Source organism: Pelophylax lessonae, assembly GCF_965119305.1.
Source record: "Pelophylax lessonae genome assembly, chromosome: 5".
NCBI lineage: Eukaryota > Metazoa > Chordata > Amphibia > Anura > Ranidae > Pelophylax > Pelophylax lessonae.
In genome coordinates, this window is record NC_138772.1 from 330688832 (window position 1) to 330708456 (window position 19625).

Here is a 19625-nt window from a genome sequence, read left to right on the forward strand (position 1 = left end):
GTTCCTAGACTTCCGGGTTGTCAGCAACTTCTGATCATGCGCGGTCTTTCGTATCCGATTTTTCACGGACATACTGCCTACACATTAAACGAAAATTGGTCGTCTGGGGATGGACGATAAAAATTTTGGTGTTTGTCCCTCCTTTTTTTTTTTCGTTGAAAATGTCGGCATCGGCTGCTGAAAGTTGTGTACACACTAGGCGAAAAATCGTACGATTTTACCTCAGACGGGAATTTTCGGCAGATTTTCTATTAGTGTGTACCCCACTTAACAGTCACCACTATCTGTTCAGAGGTGACCGGGAGCTGAGTGATCAATGGTCATTTGACCACTCAGTTCATGTGCTTAGAGCTGGAGGTGGATATCTGTAGCATGGAGGTGACTATGTATTTTTGTGAACCCCAAACTTCTCCTTTACCCAGCAAACTAATTCCTATATCTCTCAGTGAATCATGTTGTGAGATTTTCCACTGTTGGTACTGACAGTCCAGCTTGGCTCTGACAACATGGCTGCCAGAGGCAGGCTGGACTGTCTGCTGCCCTCAGCCCCATGCCCTTTTTATTGTATTGTGTTATTGTGTTGTTTTGAAAAGGCAGTCATAACCCTAATTACACATTTTCTGTTCAGATTAACCCCCAATTCACATCTATCCGGTTGCGGTGGCTGCATTTTCTCATGCACAGCAGCCAATTCATTTAAATAGGCTGCTGTACCTGCTAAAAACGCCCTCTTTAAAAACACAGTTGCAAAGAAACTGCATAGTGCAGTAAGTGTCAATGGTATTGCACAGAGTGACCCCAAATCTCCTCTTGTATGTGTGTGTGTGGTTCCCTGCTGGCAATCTTGGCACCTCCTCTTCTCCTTGTGCCCCTATAGCAAGCTGCTTTACTATGGGGCACATAGTGTGTGTGCTCGCTCCTGAGCTATGTGTGTCTATGGAGCCACGCACACAGCATTTCAGCAGGAGCTAATTACTTCTACTGCAGCCTAAATCCCTGTGTGAAAAGGAAGAGGGGAGGGAAGAGATCCAGCCATGCACAGCTCTGGATCAATTTGGTACTCAGGTATGTATTTAGGGAGGTGGGTAGACTGCAAAACATGTTTTACCTTAATGCAGGGAATACACCAAGATAAAAAACCTTTTGGCTTTAGAACCACTTTAATGGTACCACACATCTCCTTAGCAGCATTGCATTTTCCTTAAGGGTAACTATAATGCTGATGTGGCCTGCAATGAAATACAGTTTGACACCCCTGCTGTATAGCATTAGCTGCTTACTAAAAGCTTATATTTATTATCTGCAACTTTGTTTTAACATAATTACAACAAATATCTTTTAACTAAGGCTCCGTTCACATCTAGGCGTTTTGGGGCGTTTTTGGGGAGTTTTTCTGCTCTAGGATCAGCTCTCAAAATGCCCAACAAGACAAATCCTATTCATTTCAATGGCCCCTGTTCACATCTGTAACCACGCTGTAAACAAAACGCCCAATGCTCAAAAAAGTACATGAGCTTCTTTTTGGGCAGATTCCAGGCGTTTTCCATTGGTATCTATTCAATCAAAAAACGCCTGCACAAAAAACGCCTGTAAATTGCGGTAAAAATCGCGGTAAAATCACGGTAAAACGCGCGAAAACGCTACGCTCAGGTGTGAATGTAGCCTTAAAGTGTATGTAAACCATAACTAGGGATGAGTTTCAATTTTGCCACTGCTATGGATTATTGGTTTATCTCTGGGATTCGCAGAGTTTGCAAACTTCAAGTTTAATGGTTTGGAACCAGAAATAAGGAACATCCTATAATTTGCCTTTGACCATGGTTATGATGAGTCATAAGAGGCAACATTTAAAGAAATAGACAATTCTGCCCACTTTCTATAGAATGGTGTGTTCACAGAAGCCATATTGTCAGTGTGTGTAATTTGGAGAGATGGCAATTCTGTGTGGGGAGATATACTATTTCTGTTTTTTTTTTTTTTTTCCTAAAATGTTGGCATTGGTACATGTCCCAATGGCCAACTTCACATACCTTTGCTTGAAAATCACTTTTTTTTAACCCTTAAAAGGACCAGAATAACAATACCACCCCTCCTCCTGCATACTTGGTTACTGTGGCAGTAGTGCATACATCAGCATAAACTGAAAATCTAAAATCAGCTGTGACATTCTGACAAAATAGTAAGCAAGATACAAACTGAACTTATGCCTAACTGTTAACTGTGGTAATTATAGAGCACAGGACCTTTTGAAGGTTGAAATAGTGCTTTAAAATAGAAAAACACTAAAAACATAAGCTAGTGCTTTAAAAAATATATAACTATTTAATAATTTATTATTATGCACATCAAGCATAACCCATAATCATGTGTGTTTTAGATATTTCATTTGTAACACCTAAGTAAACATTGTGGTTGATTTACTAATGGAGTAGAATGTTCACTTAGCCCAGAAACATCGCTCATGACTTCACTTCAATCACCCCATCATGTGCAAAAGCTTTTTTTTTTTTTTTTCACAATGGAAATTTACCTCCTTTATTAAATAACTGCATTGTTACACACTCTATTCATAATATTTAAGGACAGTTGTTCAACAATGGAACAGTTGCCCCTAGCACCATCACCTATGCTACTCAAGTTTTACAAGGTTACATGTGGCCACATCCATGATAGCGAACCCAAGCAGCTTTTCATATTGTTCCTGTGTTTGGAAACATTCCATGTAAACCTGTGTTGTGAGTTCAAGGTGCCTTTCAATGGATTCTTTCATATTATTATTATTATTATTATTATTCCTGGGCTCCAGGTTCAGATTGACTGTGAATTCAATCCAAGCCCAAACTGTTTGCAGTTCCCCAAACATGCAAACTAAATGGCAAAATGTGGCTAGTTTACCTACCCAGATGAATCTCCAGCTGCTGAAGCCAGGAGCCATTAATTTAGTGGTGGTATATACTACTAATCGTGAAGCCTCTTACCGAAAAATAAGTCAAATGAGCAAATAGGTAAATCCAGATCGCCAAGAAACCAGAAACGTCACTCAAAAGCCCTATTGGCCTCTTACCAGATGACAAATAATCCAAGCAGTAGATCTAATAGCGCTTTCCCATCATACGTGAAGCTCCGGGACCAACAGCATCAATGGTGTTAACTATAAACTCAGTACCAAGATGTAGCCCGAGTGAAAGAAAAAGCGCCAATAGTGTAATAAAATAATAACTGGTTTATTAATTAAAAAGAAGAACACTCACAAGCATAGTAGATAAAATCGCGATGGATGGGTGCCGCCGGCCGGACGGCAAAGCGCATCCGCTCCTAGGATAACTTCCGGGATGACGTCAGCACGCCGCGACCTGACGGCGTTTCGTCCAAGAAGACGTTATCAAAGGTGACCTTTGATAACGTCTTCTTGGACGAAACGCCGTCAGGTCGCGGCGTGCTGACGTCATCCCGGAAGTTATCCTAGGAGCGGATGCGCTTTGCCGTCCGGCCGGCGGCACCCATCCATCGCGATTTTATCTACTATGCTTGTGAGTGTTCTTCTTTTTAATTAATAAACCAGTTATTATTTTATTACACTATTGGCGCTTTTTCTTTCACTCGGGCTACATCTTGGTACTGAGTTTATAGTTAACACCATTGATGCTGTTGGTCCCGGAGCTTCACGTATGATGTGAAAGCACTATTAGATCTACTGCTTGGATTATTTGTCATCTGGTAAGAAGGCCAATAGGGCTTTTGAGTGACGTTTCTGGTTTCTTGGCGATCTGGATTTACCTATTTGCTCATTTGACTTATTTTTCGGTAAGAGGCTTCACGATTGGTGGTGTTTTGTTCCACATTCCTCTCTTTACACTGGGCTATTCACGTTTTACTCATTATTCATTTGTTTTTTCTTTTGCATATTATTCACAATATTCGCTGAGGACTCTGACAACTCCCATCTCCCGGATCTGTGACTATATCTCAGCATATGAATTTGCAGACTTTTAGTGGCTATCCGGTAAGCACATTTCCTACAGAGACCGTGGAGTGTGATCTATGCTTTCAGCGTCAATCAAGTTGTTATATGGGACATTGATTTTTGTTTGGACATTAATTTTTTGTTTTACCCATTTCACGCAGCGCGGCTTATTTTTCTATACATTATTTGAGGGTGTGGTCGCACTTGAAGTCGCTGCTCTTTATATATTATTCACTTTAGCGCGGTTATTTTTTCTCTTTTTATATACTACTAGCTTAACCACTTAAGCCCCGGAAGATTTTACCCCCATTCCGACCAGGGGGTATTTTGCGATTCGGCACTGCGTGACTTTAACGGACAATTGCGCGGTCGTGCGACGCTGTACCTAAATGAATTTGGCGTCCTTTTTTTCCCACAAACAGAGCTTTCTTTTGGTGGTATTTGATCACCTGTGCGATTTTTTGATCACGCGCTATAAACAAAAAAAGAGCGTCAATTTTGCAAAAATAGCAATATTTTTCACATTTTTTTTATATGAAATTCCCCCCAAAAAAATGTAAAAATCAAAATTTTTTAACATTTTCGGCCAATTTGTTTTATGTTACCTATGTTTGGTAAAAAAAAAAATCGCAAAAAGCGTATTTTGATTGGTTTGCGCAAAAGTTATCGCGTTTACTAACAAAGGGAAAGATTTTTGTCATTTTTGTTGTTTTTTTTTTAACGCGTAATGGCGGCGATCTGCGATTTTTTTTTTGCGGTACTGCGACATTTCGGCGGACAGATCGGACCCTTGACTGACATTTTTGACACTTTTGGGGTTACCAGTGACATTTCTACAGTAATCAGTGCTATATATATGCACTGTTACTGTAAAAATACACTGGTAGTGAAGGGGTTAACTTTATTTGGGAGGGAGGGGCTGTGTGTGTCCCTAGGGGCGTGCTTTCTACTGTGATTGGCTGTGGCTTGAGCTGTAAGGACACTGATCAATGGATCTACATAGTAGATCCATGTGATCAGTGTCTTTACAGCGAGGAGAATGACAGGTGGCTTGTTTACACAAGCTGCCTGACATTCTCCCTCTCCCCCGCCGATCGCCGAGTGGCCGGCGGACATCGGGTCCGCTGGTCACACGCGCGGGGGGGTTCGTGACCACGCGGGAGCGCGCCTCCGGCGGCGTGCGCTCGCTCCCTAGACCCTCACAAGCAAGCAACGTAGCCCTACGTTAGTTTGCCTGTGAGGGGCTGACCGCCGACGTAGATAGTCGTGCGGCGGTCGGCAAGTGGTTAATGGTAGCTTCTAGCTGCCCACTTGCCAGCTTGTGTCAAGATTTAGCTAAGCCAACAGGGCTTCCGGAGGATGTAACTGACCAAGTCGAGAATCTTTGACATATTTGTGTCAGTGGATCATTGGGGTGATATTAATCGGGATTAATGCTAGATCTACATTACTGAACTGCGTGACTGGTGTTGAATTTATATCATGGGGCATTTTTTTTTTTTCATTTTGTTTAATAAATACTCTCTTTCTCAATGATGTGCCTGTGTTTTTTTTTACTATTTATATTTATTTTTTTGTGATAGAGTAACATTAGGTGTCATGTATCCTATTCTCATTGATGGGGGGGGGGTCAGATAAATAGAGCACCCTTATTTTAAAATTTGACACCTGCAGACACCTAAATCCACTGGACCAGGAATATGGTGATGAGACCCTTGTCCCCATCAACATGAGAACAAGGTGCCTTGCCAGGTTTAAGGGTGCCCTCACAAAAAATAACTTTCCCATGTTGAGGGCATGTGGCCTGCTATGGTTCAGACGGGTTAGCCACACACTTGCTATTACTGCCTTTTCTGGATAGCCAGGCATCATGCCTGGATAAGGATCAAGTGTGGGATTTGCGGGGTCTTACAGCATTTTTAGAGTAGGGATCCACCTTAAAATCAGTACCAGATTCTAAGGGACTTTATGTATGGTGTGTATGTTTTTCTTTACTACGTACCTTTTTGTGACTGAATAACTAGGTGTATTAAGTACTCCCTTACCCATTCATGCAAGGGGGGGGGGGGGAATAGATATCTGGGGGCTCCCCTATTTTAAAGATGGCTCCTTTATGGAACCAGACGTGGGGTAGAGGCCATTGTACCCATCAACATGAGGAGAAGATGCTTTGCGAATGACCCATGACATTTTTTAGTTTTATAGCATGGGGTCTTCCTTACTGTGTCCATGCTAAAACAAATAATTTAAGCTGTAGTGCTGATTCAGTAGCTTCAATTATTTATTAGTCACAGACTAGGAATAGCCATCAGGGATGCATTTCCTGAAGCTGTGTTTTACTTCATTTAGTCAGGTGAAAAAAACAATTACTGTTCTTTAAATTTTTTTTTTTTTTTTAAATTTCAGGAGATATGGTCAGTGATAATCAAGTTTGTCTAGCATTATAACCACATATCCTGAAAGAAAACAATTTCTTCCACTGATCTCCACCACCAATTTTTTTTTTTTTTTTGTCCTATGGTGGCAACTGATGATGATGATCGAATTGAGCAATGTTCAGTTTGCTGAACAAACAAAAGAAAAACACAAACCCTACTTATGGTGCCCAAATGCTACTGAAGTCTGAAGGCCCGTACACACGAGTGGCAATTCAGCCGGGAATTTTCATCCGACCTGCCGATTTTCGGCTGGTTAGTATAATGCTTCCGACAACCGACTCCGACTTTTCGGCCAAAAAAATGCTGGTGTGCAGGCTATAAAATTTTTGTCGACCATCAAAACACGTCCGATTTTCGTCTCATTAGTACAGATTTCGATGGGGAAAAATCTTATGAGCAAGACTAGGCATGCTCAGAGATGAAAGAACAATCCAACACATGACATCACTTCTGAAGTAGAATTCTGTCGTGTGGGAAAATTCGTGTGCAGTCTAGAGCACATTCCAACCAACAGACACGACTCTGGACAAAAGACAGACGACCGGTCGGCGGAAATTCGTTGCGTGTGTACGAGGCTTAAGAGAACTGAATATTGTAATGTTATTCTGACCTTTTTCAAGGCCAATTCGTAGGATTTTGAAAACAAGGTCACGAATAGCTGAGCACTGCCACGGAGGACATGCACCAGTTCAAAGATGTAAAAAAAAAACCACCATTCATAGGTGGGAGCAGGTCTGTCTTAAAGGCTTAAATCTGCATGTTAGGTGACACAGCTGTGGGATGTACTAAAGCAAAAAAAAACTATTGCCACTAAATTACATTTCCCAGCTTGCTACATTCTTTTTGTTAACAAAGCGGCTGGAGGATTACTCTTAATACCTATAACAGACATGGGAGTTGGTATTCATTTTGAGGTGAATACACTAGAAAATGGTGTGCCCCCTTCCCCAAAAAAGTATTTACCAGACTATTATCCTTGTTTTGAGTCTATACCAGACCATTATCCTTGATTTAAGTCTGCTAGAGTTATTAATGGGGACGCCGTGCAAAAAAAACAAAAAACCAGCATGTGGTCCCCCAAAATTTATATTTTTACAACTATGCAAGCATGCAGCTGGAATGACCAGGAATACCTGGATTGATTGATTGATACCTTGTTAGGTTGGTCCTTTGTAAAACACCTTGTCTCCATGTTGATGGGGACAATGTCTTCTTTCCCACAGCTCTGGCCTAATGGATGTGGGAGTCTGTGATAGGGACTTATAGGAATCTGAAAGCCCCTTAAAAATAAGGCAGCCCCCAAATATCCATTCTCTCCCTTAATGGGTTAATGAACACACACAGCATACATAAAGTCCCTTAGGATCTGGTATTGATTTTAGCAAGGTCCTCACACCATTTTTTTTTTATTCTGGGAATGTGGCCTGGTATGGGTCTGGCTCCACACAGAAAAAAAAAAATGGTGTAGGCACCAGGTACCGTCTGGGGGAAAAGAGATTTCCTTCTCTAAATACTGAAGGGCTTCTTCACAGTAAGAGATGTGGAATAGACTTCCTCAAGAGCTGGTTCTGGCCAGCTCCTGAGATTTTTGTTTTAAAAAAGGTGTGGATTATTTCCTAAATACATATAATATAATAAGATTGGATACTAATATTTTAGGTAAAGGTGATCCAGGAAATATCCAATTGCCTCTTGGGGGTGTAGGAAATAATTTCCCCCCCTGCTGGAGAAAATTGGATTGTGCTTTATTGGGGTTTTTTTGCCTTCCTCTGCATCAACTGTGGGTATATGATTGTGTATTTATAGGATTGCATGGGCGTGTATGTGTTCAGTATATGTGTATGTATGTATGTATGTGTCTGTTATATTTATATATATATATATATATATATATATATATATATATATATATATATATATGTGTATGTATATATAATTTTTTATTTTTTCCCTCTACTGGTTGAACTAGATGAGCTTGTGTCTTTTTTTCAGCCAGACTAACTATGTAACTATAAAAAAAAAATAGGAGAATGAGTAAGGTGTTCATAGTACCCCATTTTACTCAATAACTAAAAAATTGACATAGTAAATACATACACACACACACACACCATTTACTGTAAAATTCCTGTAAAAAAAAAAATGACCAACATTGTAAATCCAGCATCAATCACATTTTCCAGTGATATTGATCAGGTCAATCACTAAAAGAGGCCCTGAAGAATTATCAACAAAAATGCAATGACTTATACATGATGATCCTTCTCCCAATCTCACTGCAACAGATAGCTTCCAGGCCTTTGCTAAATGTAAACCTGCCATTTGGTTATACTGCCTGATGTCACAATCGTATTTGGTCAGTGGCCACACCTGGAATATTTACTATCTGAAACAAGCCAGCAAATGAGCCAGGAAGTCACTCCTCTTGTTGAAGTAGTAATACCACCACTAAATCCACGACTTCCAGCTGCAGCAGTTAGAGGTTCAGTGCAGGTGAACAGGCCAAATCTGATCTAACAACTAGAGTTTGGGTCAAACCTGGAGTTTATCCCCAGTGACCATGCATACTTACTGTACCTGCATGCAGGAGAGGTGCTTTCACTTTAGGATGTGTGATGTGAGCTACAGGCTGATGTAAGTCCCATTTATTTCAGCCTGAATGAGACGCCCATGGGATTGCAGGCCACACCCACCCCAAAATTCAGTATTGTTCAAATACAACTACTTCAAATAAAACACACTGGGCATATGGGGCAAAAAATGGCTGTGACATTTTATGGTTAGCAATAAAAAAATTTCAAACATTGAAATAAATAAAGCTTCTATTTTAACATCAAGCATATTACAGACACATTTGCTCAGTTATCAGAACTCAAACAGATTTTACAAACAATATCAATAAACACAATGCCCCCCCCTCCAGAAATTGAGGGTGACACTACCAAACAAAGTACAGATGATTGGGTGGGAGGGAGCTGTTTTGCTGCAAATGGCTAGTGCTGAATTTCAGCCCCAGTTGCTCTTTTATACTGTCCCAACATTTTCCAGAAAATTCTATGCATCCTTTTTGGGTAATCTGGATCCTCTATTTAAATATTAAAAGGGACAGAGTACCAAAAACTCTTACATGCATTAACTCTTATTTTAAATAGTGTAAATAGCATAACAGCTGGGGGTGGGGTGGCCACAATCCCAAGAAAGTGGGTCCAAAAGTTGTGCCCCCTTTTTACATTCTTTTATTAAAACGCATTGCTGGTTTGAACAGTAGTTTGACAGTGGCTCGGCTGCAAAGCACCCATTGTACAATGTCACATGTAGCATCACATTGCTCAAATGCATGCCTACTTTCTTCAGTGGCAGTGCAGTGGATCAAGACATGTGTAGTTCTGGATGAGCTGAACATGTCTTTCCTAAAGCAGAGCACCACCTAAATGGGGAAGACCTGCTTGTCTGTCCTCCCCTCCCCTTCCACTGCCACATTTGGCACTTTTTAGTGGGGAGGGGGAGCGGGTAACTGATTTTGACAGGTACCCGCTCCCACTTCTGGCTCAGTTCGCATGTTTTCCACCCCCCCTTCCCCATCAGCTGGCCCATTCACAAAGTGCAGCGTGCTTCATACATGTACAGTAGTAAGCCGGATATGAAGGCTTCACTGCCGGTCCCCATAGTAAAGATTGAAAAATTGGCTCAGGTGAGGACACCACTGGATTCCTAGAGCGGTAAGTGCCCTAATATTAAAAAGTCAGCAGCTACATTATTTGTAGTGGCTGGCTATTAATTGTTTCTGAAGGAGCCTGAAGCTCCTCTTTAAGAGAAGTACACAAACCATAAAAAGCAGCCAAGAGTTGTAGAACCACAGTATACAAAGCACAGATTCAAATAATTAGGAAAATTAATTTAAAACAACAACAATCCAGATTCCCTGGTAATACGCCAGCAAATCATGATGTTTTTACTGAGGGGTTATTTCTACTATAATGAAAAAGCAGAAAAAGTACTTGTATCTATTAGCTAACTGATACGTTGTTCACAGGTCAAAATACTAGCCATTGCACACAAAACATTTCAGAACACACAGAAAAAGCAGCCAGGTCTAGGGAGCAGGCATATTGCTGATAGTGCCATTGTTTACTTAAGGCAAATAAATTGTTTAGTTTGAGAAATGTACTTTGCAAGGGAAAGTTCCCTAGAGCTTAGTGGATGTGGTGAAGTTTCACGTTGCAAAGAATGCCCAATAATGTGAAAAAAATAAATAAAAGATAAAACAGCATTTTTTTTCTTAAAACAGCATTTTTGCTTGCAGATGATTGGACAATGGAAGTCAGCAGAGCTTCACCTCATTCATTAAAGAGTAACTCCTTTTAAAAGTTAACAACTTATTTTGCAAAAAAAACATTCCCCTCTGGGTGATCTATGTACATTACAAGGATTCTAACAAACTTTGTGGCAGATTCCTACCTTTTGTTATGCTGAAGAAATCCCTGTGTGTTTCTCTGTGCCCATGTGTACAGTGAGTCTAATGGGAGTGGTTTCCTAATTCTCAATCAGCTGCTGCAACTGCAGGGCTCTGAGGAAAACTGCAGGGTCTGCATCCCTTTAGATGTATTTTCCTATTGGGAGTATGTTACTAAAAATGACATTTTTGTTGCAGAGGATGCCTGAATTCTGATTTGTATCTTAGTACAGACTTCTGGGAAAAGCAGTGAGCCAATCACACAAGCAGGAAATTGCATATCTGTTGAAGGGGTGTTCTGTACACATTCTGTACAGAACTCCCCCTCCCCCCCCCAACAGGTAGCCATATTGCATTGCATTGTACAGAAAATGACAGACCTACAGATTGAAAAGGAAAGGTCATTTTTAAAAACATTCGATGGCAATATGAGTTGAGTCGCAATTGTATACGCTATATAATTTATTTATTTTTGTAGTTGCTATTTTTTTTCCCCACGAAAGAGGAGTTACCCTTTAAACTCTGGTGCAAGTTCCTTTGCAAAAGAGAACCACTCATTTGCTTTTGTAACTCCATTGCACATTACATGAAAGGCCTCCTTTCACACGGGCACACCGCCTGATGGAGTCTGTTCTGCTCAGTGGGGGAACGATCTCCCGATCCCCGCTGAGCAGGTGGATGACAGCTCTGTCTCCATTCTGTGGGCAGAGACAGAGCTGTCAGAGCCCCACTGTCCTCAATGGGGAGATCGGATGAGAACGCACCACCTGTCCGATCCGATCGTCCGAACGGAAAATAGGGTTTCCATCCATCCGGATTTCATGGACAGGATCGGATCAGATAGCAGCGGAGATGTCTCTGCTGACACCTGCTGTCCCATAGAGATGCATGGAGCATTGGATCAGGTCCACCTGAGAAACTGACTGGCGGATCAGATCGCCCGTGTGAAAGGGCCAAACTAGTGTGTACTGCCCTGTTTCATTTTAGTCACTTGACATCATAGCATTACATAGATAGGGGCCTATAAGAGTGAAAAAAAGCTAAGCGCTATTACCAAGCTGGCTAAAGTAAAGTGAATTCTGATTGGCTGATCAGGTCCACCTGAGAAACTGACTGGCGGATCGGATCGCCCGTTTTAAGGGCCAAAGAAGTGTGTACTGCCCTGTTTCATTTTAGTCACTTGACATCATAGCATTACATAGATATGGGCCTATAAGAGTGAAAAGAAGCTAAGTGCTATTACCAAGCTGGCTAAAGTAAAGTGAATTCTGATTGGCTGATAAAGGGTTACAGCACATGTGTTTACGCTTTACTTTTTGCACCGTTTCCCGAATAAGCCCTGTAATGTTTCTGTACATTTGCATTTCAACCCTCTTCTGTTGTTTGCAATTACTGAACAGGTACTGCAAGTCAATAAACAGATCTCTGCCGGTCACCAGGTGTTCGGGGTTTGCTCAACACCTGCACATAATTTTCTGTAGATCACTCATGAGATATGCTGTTAAACATTTAGCTTCCTTCCTGCCACAGACCAGGTATCCAAACGAAATGACTTTAATATAAATAACAAGCTTCCCATACTTGATAAATATGTTAGCTATAAAATCTTGCTGACAAGGTATACGCCATAAAATGCATGTTTTATTTTAGCTTTTAGCTTTATATATGAAACTGTACACTTGGTTTTCCAGGGCTAAATCATGCCGTTACAAGTAGTGTCAGAATTTAGTGTACAGCTAGTATGCAGATGATGATCTTTTAAGCTGATCGTTAAAATATTTCTACACATACACAAAAATGCATACTTGTTAAAACAAACCCTACAAAATAAACTGCAATTGGTGTTTTCCATAACAACTAGTGACCAGGTTTTGTAGCAGCCTAACCCTATATAAAAAAAAAAAGAAAAAAAAAAGAAAAGGGCAGCATATACACAAATCTGTATTTAAGTTAACAGCAACAATGCTTTTAGCCTGTCATTATTTCTATCTATCAGCCTGAGTATGATCACCCCGCCTGTGTTGGTGCTATAGGCCCGTACACATGTACCGATTGTCGGCCGAACGATCGGCCGTCTTTTGTCCGGTGCTGTCCTGTCGGTTGAAAAGTGCTAAAGACTGCACATGAATTTTATCGGCCAACAACAGCCGACTGCAGAAGTGATGTCATGTGATGGTTGGTTAACTTTCCGTGTGTTTTTTCTTCTCTGAGCATGCCCAGTCTTGCTCATCTGCTGTTTGTCGGCCGAATTCTGTACTGACTGAGGAACAATCGGCCGTTCTGGTGTTGGCCAACAAAAATTTTATAGCCTGCACACCAGATTCTGTTCGGCCGAAAAGTCGCAGTCGGTTGTCGGAAGCATCATACTAACAAGCCGACAATCGGCCGATCGGACGTTGGCCGAATATTTACGGCCGACAATCGCTACGTGTGTACGGGCCTTTAGCCTGTTCATGCAGCATTGTATAATACTTTAGTCTATGATGCTTTATTTCCATTCATAGTACCTGTCTAGATCTCTAATTAACCTATGTGTTAAGGCTCATAAACATATAAAATATATATGAAACTGTACACTTGGTTTTCCAGGGCTAAATCCTGCCGTTACAAGTAGTGTCCGAATTTAGTGTACAGCTAATAATATACAGATGATGATCTTTGAAGATGATCTTTAAAAATATTTCTACACATACACAAAAATGCATACTGGTTAAAACAAACCCTACAAAAAAAAAAAAAAAAAAAATTGGTGTTTTCAATAACAACTAGTGGCTAGGTTTTGTACCAGCCTAACCCTGTATATAAAAAAAAAAAAGAGTAAAAAAACAAAAAGGCAGCATGTACACAAATCAGTATTTAAAATAACAGCAACAATGCTTTTAGCCTGTCATTACTTCTGTCTATCAGCCTAAAGGCCCGTACACACGATAAGAAAATCTGTAGGAAAAATTCGTCCGACGACCGATCTGCCGATTTTCGGATTGTTAGTATGGTGCTTTCGACAGCCGACTCCGAATTTTCGGCTGACAAAATCCTGATGTGCAGGCTATATAATTTTTGTCATCCGTCAAAACATCGTCCGATTTTCGTCTCATTAGTACAGATTTCGATGGAAAAAAATCTTAAGAGCAAGACTAGGCATGCTCAGAGACGAAAGAACACCTACAAAACAATCCAACACATGACATCACTTCTGAAGTAGAATTCTGTCGTACGGGAAAATTCGTATGAAAATAACCTCTTCACTTTCCACATCAGACTAGTATGCCACAAAAAACGGACGACAGATCGTTCCATAATCTGATCATGTGTACGGGGCTTAAGGGTTCTTTCACACAGGCCGGCCATTCAGATCCGCCTGTCGGTTTTTTGGACGGATCTGAACGGTCCCCCCATACATCCCTATGGGGCATCGGATGTCAGCGGATGTCAAATCTGGACGGGTGGAAACCCTATTTTCCATCCGTCCAGCGGATCGGATCAGATTGGATTGGATGAGAATGGGCCGACGGTCCGTTCCCATCCGATTCCCCTATAGAGATGTATGGGGAACTGACAGGTGTGTCTCCCCACAAAGCGCGGAGAACAGCTGCCATCCACCTGCACCTCGATCCCCCGCTGACATAAACGGAGTTCGTCCGACGGACGGACAGTGTGATAGGGGCCTTAGTATGATCACCCTGCCTGCGTTGTGCTATGCCTGTTCATGCAGCCTTGTATTATTCTTTCGTCTATGATGCTTTATTTCCATCCATAGTACATGTCTAGATCTCTAATTAACCTATGTGTTAAGGCTCATAATCATATAAAATATATATGAAACTGTACACTTAGTTTCCCAGAGCTAAATCATGCCGTTATATGTAGTGTCAGAATTTAGTGTACCGCTAGTATACAGATGATGATCTTTAAAGCTGATAGGTAAAATAATTCTACACATACACAAAAATGCATACTTATTAAAACAAACCCTACAAAAAAAAAAAAAAAAACTGCAATTGGTGTTTTCAAAAAATACTAGTGGCTAGGTTTTGTATCAGCTAAACCCTATATATAAAAAAAAAAAAAAGTAGAAAAAAAAAAAAGTGCAGCATGTACACATATCTGTATTTAAGATAACAGCAACAATGCTTTAAGTGCCGGTTCACACTACCGCGGCACAACTTCGGGGGCGACCTGTGAAGTCGCGTGCACCGCGACTTTGGCGCGACTTCCACGGACTTTATATAATAAATGTCAATGCAAGTCGCTCCGATGTCGCCCCGAAGTAGTACAGGAACTATTTTCTAAGTCAGAGCGACTTGAGTCGCTCCTATTAGAACGGTTCCCGTAGCACTGCATGGACCGCGACTTGTCAGGCTGACCAGTTGCCTGACAAGTCGCGGTAGTGTGAATGAGCACTTAAGCCCCGTACACGCGTACCGATCGTCGGCCGACCGATCGGCCGTCTTTTGTCCCCGGGCTGTCCTGTCCGATGAAAAGTGCAAAAGACTGCACACGAATTTTGTCCGCCGACTGCAGAAGTGATGTCATGTGATGGTTAACTTTCCCTGTGTTTTTTCTTTTCTGAGCATGCCCAGTCTTGCTAATCTGCTGTCTGTCGGCCGAAATCTGTACTGACTGGCGAACAATCGGTCGTTCTGGTGTCGGCATACAAAAATTTTAATGCTTGCACGACAGATTCTGTTCGGCCGAAAGTGCGCTGTCGGCTGTCGGAAGCATCATACTAACAAGCCTACAATCGGCCGATCGGTCGTCAGCCGAATCTTTTCGGCCGACAATCGGTACGTGTGTACGGGGCTTTATTTAGCCTGTCATTATTTATTTGTTATTTCAATAACAATTAGTGGCTAGGTTTTGTACCAGCCTAATACCTCGTACACACGATCAGATAATCGCACAAAACATTTTTTTCCAATTGATCACACGATAATCCGATCATTAGTACGCAGCTTTCGACAGCCGATCACGACATTTTGTCCAACAAAATTAGAAGGGACAAACACAAAAACTTTTGTCATACGATATCCTAGTGAACGGCAATCGTTTAATCAGTACAGTATGCGTTCGCTAAAAATCGATAGACAAAAACCACGCATGATCAGGAACATGAAAGTAATCTGGAAAACGCCTGGCTGCAATTGTTTTTGTTTTGCACTATCCGATAGGTAGCTACGCAATCAGGAAGCTTTTCCAGGATCGTACAAAAAAAATCAATCGTTTAGTATGCATTGTTGAATTCGATACTAGTATCATTCAACAAAATGCGAACGATAAGTCGCCCAATTATCTGATCGTGTGTACGAGGCATTACCCTATATAAAAAGAAAAAAAAAATGCCAGCATGTACACAATCTTTATGTAAGATAACAGCAACAGTGCTTCAGTCTGTCATTGCTTCCATCTATCAGCCTGAGTATGATCACCCCGCCTGTGCTGGTGCTATGCCTGTTCATGCCTTGTATATTACTTTCGTCTATGATGCTTTATTTCCATCCATAGTACCTGTCTAGATCTCAAATTAACCTATGTGTTAAGGCTCATTAACATATGAAATCATTTTTTACAGAGCAATCAGTCATTACTTGAATGAGGTAATACTACATTATATTGAGGTTTAGAATTTGTAATGCTATGCGCACATAATTCAAATTGCCCATGATGCCTTTAGAGAAGGTCTATAATTTTGCACTGGGTACCAACAAGTTGTTACCATAATTTAAACCACGTGTTTCCAGCAAAGTTTTTATTACTTCATGTTAGGTTTAGCCACTTATTAACAAATTTACTTTGGAAAACTTATACCGATTCATTTAGTAAAAGTTCAAGTAATAGCATGCTAAACATGTTACCCATAGAAATCAATGAAAAAATCTTTGCTAGCCTGGCTTTAGTAAAGTGCACTCTGAATATTTATGTAGGTTAATGCACTTTGTGCTTTAAGCCCCGTACACACGTACCGATTGTCGGCCGTAAATATTCGGCCGACGACCGATCGGCCGATTGTAGGCTTGTTAGTATGATGCTTCCGACAGCCGACAGCGCACTTTCGGCCGAAAAGAATCTGTCCTGCAGGCATTAAAAGTTTTGTTGGCCAACACCAGAACGGCCGATTGTTCGCCAGTCAGTACAGAATTTGGCCGACAATCAGCAGATTTGCAAGACTGGGCATGCTCAGAGAAGAAAAAACACAGGGAAAGTTAACCATCACATGACATCACTTCTGCAGTCGGCGGACAAAATTCTTGTGCAGTCTTTTGCACTTTTCAGCGGACAGGACAGCCCTGGACAAAAGACGGCCGATCGGTCGGCCGACGATCGGTACGTGTGTACGAGGCATTACTCCTTGCACTGTTCATTTCAGAAGGCTGGTAGTGTTCTTGGTACACAACAAAATTTCCCAAACTTTGCAATACTAACATAACGAAACACATTCTTAAAACCTGTCTATGTATAACATGCTGCAATTTTTCTAACAGATTTTGTGTTGGCCCATTAACAATAGCGTTATCTCTTTAATCCATTTAAATGCTGCAATTTGAGTTGGAGATAATTGAGAACAAATGTATATTTAAGATTTCAGCGAACCCTAGTATATACAATACATCTGCATTTTAGTAATTAGGCAGACATTTAGTGGACAAATCTGTATCTTGAGGCCATAACTTGGTAGGCTCTTAATCTCTTCCGAATCTAACATTTCATGCCATTTTTTTTTCATCTAGCTAGTCAGTTAATCAAAGTCCAAGTATGGTCAAGCTGAAGTCATGAGACATTTAATGTTTGCCACTGGGCTTATCTGAGAAAATGGGTCTCTTTATTTAGATTAGGATTGCAATGTAATTAAAAATCATGTTTTGAACTAAGTCAGCACATATAATTGTAAGTGATTCAAATCAGCTTCAGGGTGTTCCTTGAATGACTTGCATTTCATTTTCATTTAGTGCTCTTTGTAAACAGCACTGTACTGCGCATTTCTTAAGACTGAAAGAGCAGTCAGTGACGGAATCCCCATCGTTCTTACAGAAAATCCATGAACTTTCAAAGGCTTACAGTAGTTATTGTCCAATGATCTACATGACCTGCAGGTTAGTTTGCTGGCAGTACTTTGAATAGATGTATAGAAAGGCTCATTCACATTTATAGCAGTCCTTACCACCTCTCTAAAACGTGATAGCTAGTGAATCACTTTTCGGTGATGGTTCACAGGTGTCTCAGTGGTCTGGCAGGTGGTATGTCAAATGTTTCAACAGTATGCACTACACATGCTTGCAGGGTGGTTGAGGTGTGGCCCAATTTACTTGAATGGGTCATGTTTGGTGGCGTTACTGCCCACCGAATGCAACATGTGGTATATTTTTTGCCACAAAGTTGAGCATTGCGGCCGCAGCATGTGTGCAACCATTCAACCACCAATGCAGTTTAAGAAGCTTGGTAAACTGGCAGCTCCACTGCCTATTTTTACCATGCCACAGCCACCCATGTGAACTAGCCCTAATACATTCCCCATGTATATGTATTACACTGATAGAGACAGGTAGTTTTAACCATAGATGGGACCAAAGGCTACAAGCTTTGAAATCCAAGGGCATTTCTAATATCTAGTATGATAGTATATTATGTAGCATGTGTTCACAAAATTAGCTGTCATATAAAAGTAGCTATTAAGCATTGTCAATCATAATTAGCAAATCTGAGAGCTTTATAGCTTATCCATTATCATTGCTGACCTTTTGGTATCCCCTGTAGGGATTGTTACTGAATTGGTCCTGCATCCCTTCCCAGGAAGATTGCCAGTACTTCCATCCTTTATAGCACAGTTTTGCCTTAAAAATGCTATTATTTTCACTGCAAAGTAATTCACAGAAAGGGCAATTTAACAATGCCTTGTATGTAATTTGACAAATAATATTCCATTATAATAGAATATATACACAGTATGTGTAGTACATTAAAATCAAGGGGGGAATCCTGCGCTTAATGGTAGATGAGTTCAATATAGTGAAATGACATAAGCAAATGACATAAGCAAATAGCAGCTAGAACACTGGAATCATAGCAATCCCATTTAGTATATATATCAAGTAGTGCAGCGCTATGAACAACAAAATAAATTGTGCTTAAAAAAGGATAAACAAATGCAATATGGTGACATAATATGCATCAAAAACATGAGTCCATTCAGCACATGGAGATATAAAGAGTCCACTTAAAGAATGAAGATCCCAAGATGTGGAAAACAGAATGGAAAACAGGCACCCGTGCAGATAGACAAGGTGGCAGCTTACCACAATGCGTGGGCCTCCAAATTAATGGAAAGGCCACTGAAAGTATAAGATGTTAGCTCTTATGGGCTGGACTCTCTCTGCACGAACAGACCAGGTTTGCACTTCAGTTATCCTCCGCCTATTCATAGATCCAGGAATGACTCCGGAGTATATGGCAATATGTGGAGGGATGAAGATAACATAGTGTACTTCCGTATGGTAAAAAATGCAGCTTTATTACAAGTTCTACTTACAAGAGGATGAATATGCACAAGCGACTGGATATAAAAAGTGGCGTCCCGCTATGGTAAGCATGCAGCCGGCGTCCTGGGGGCGTGACAAGTGCGATGTCCGGAACCTCCCCGGACATCGCGCTTGTCACGCCCCCAGGACGCCGGCTGCATGCTTACCATAGCGGGACGCCGCTTTTTATATCCAGTCGCTTGTGCATATTCATCCTCTTGTAAGTAGAACTTGTAATAAAGCTGCATTTTTTACCATAC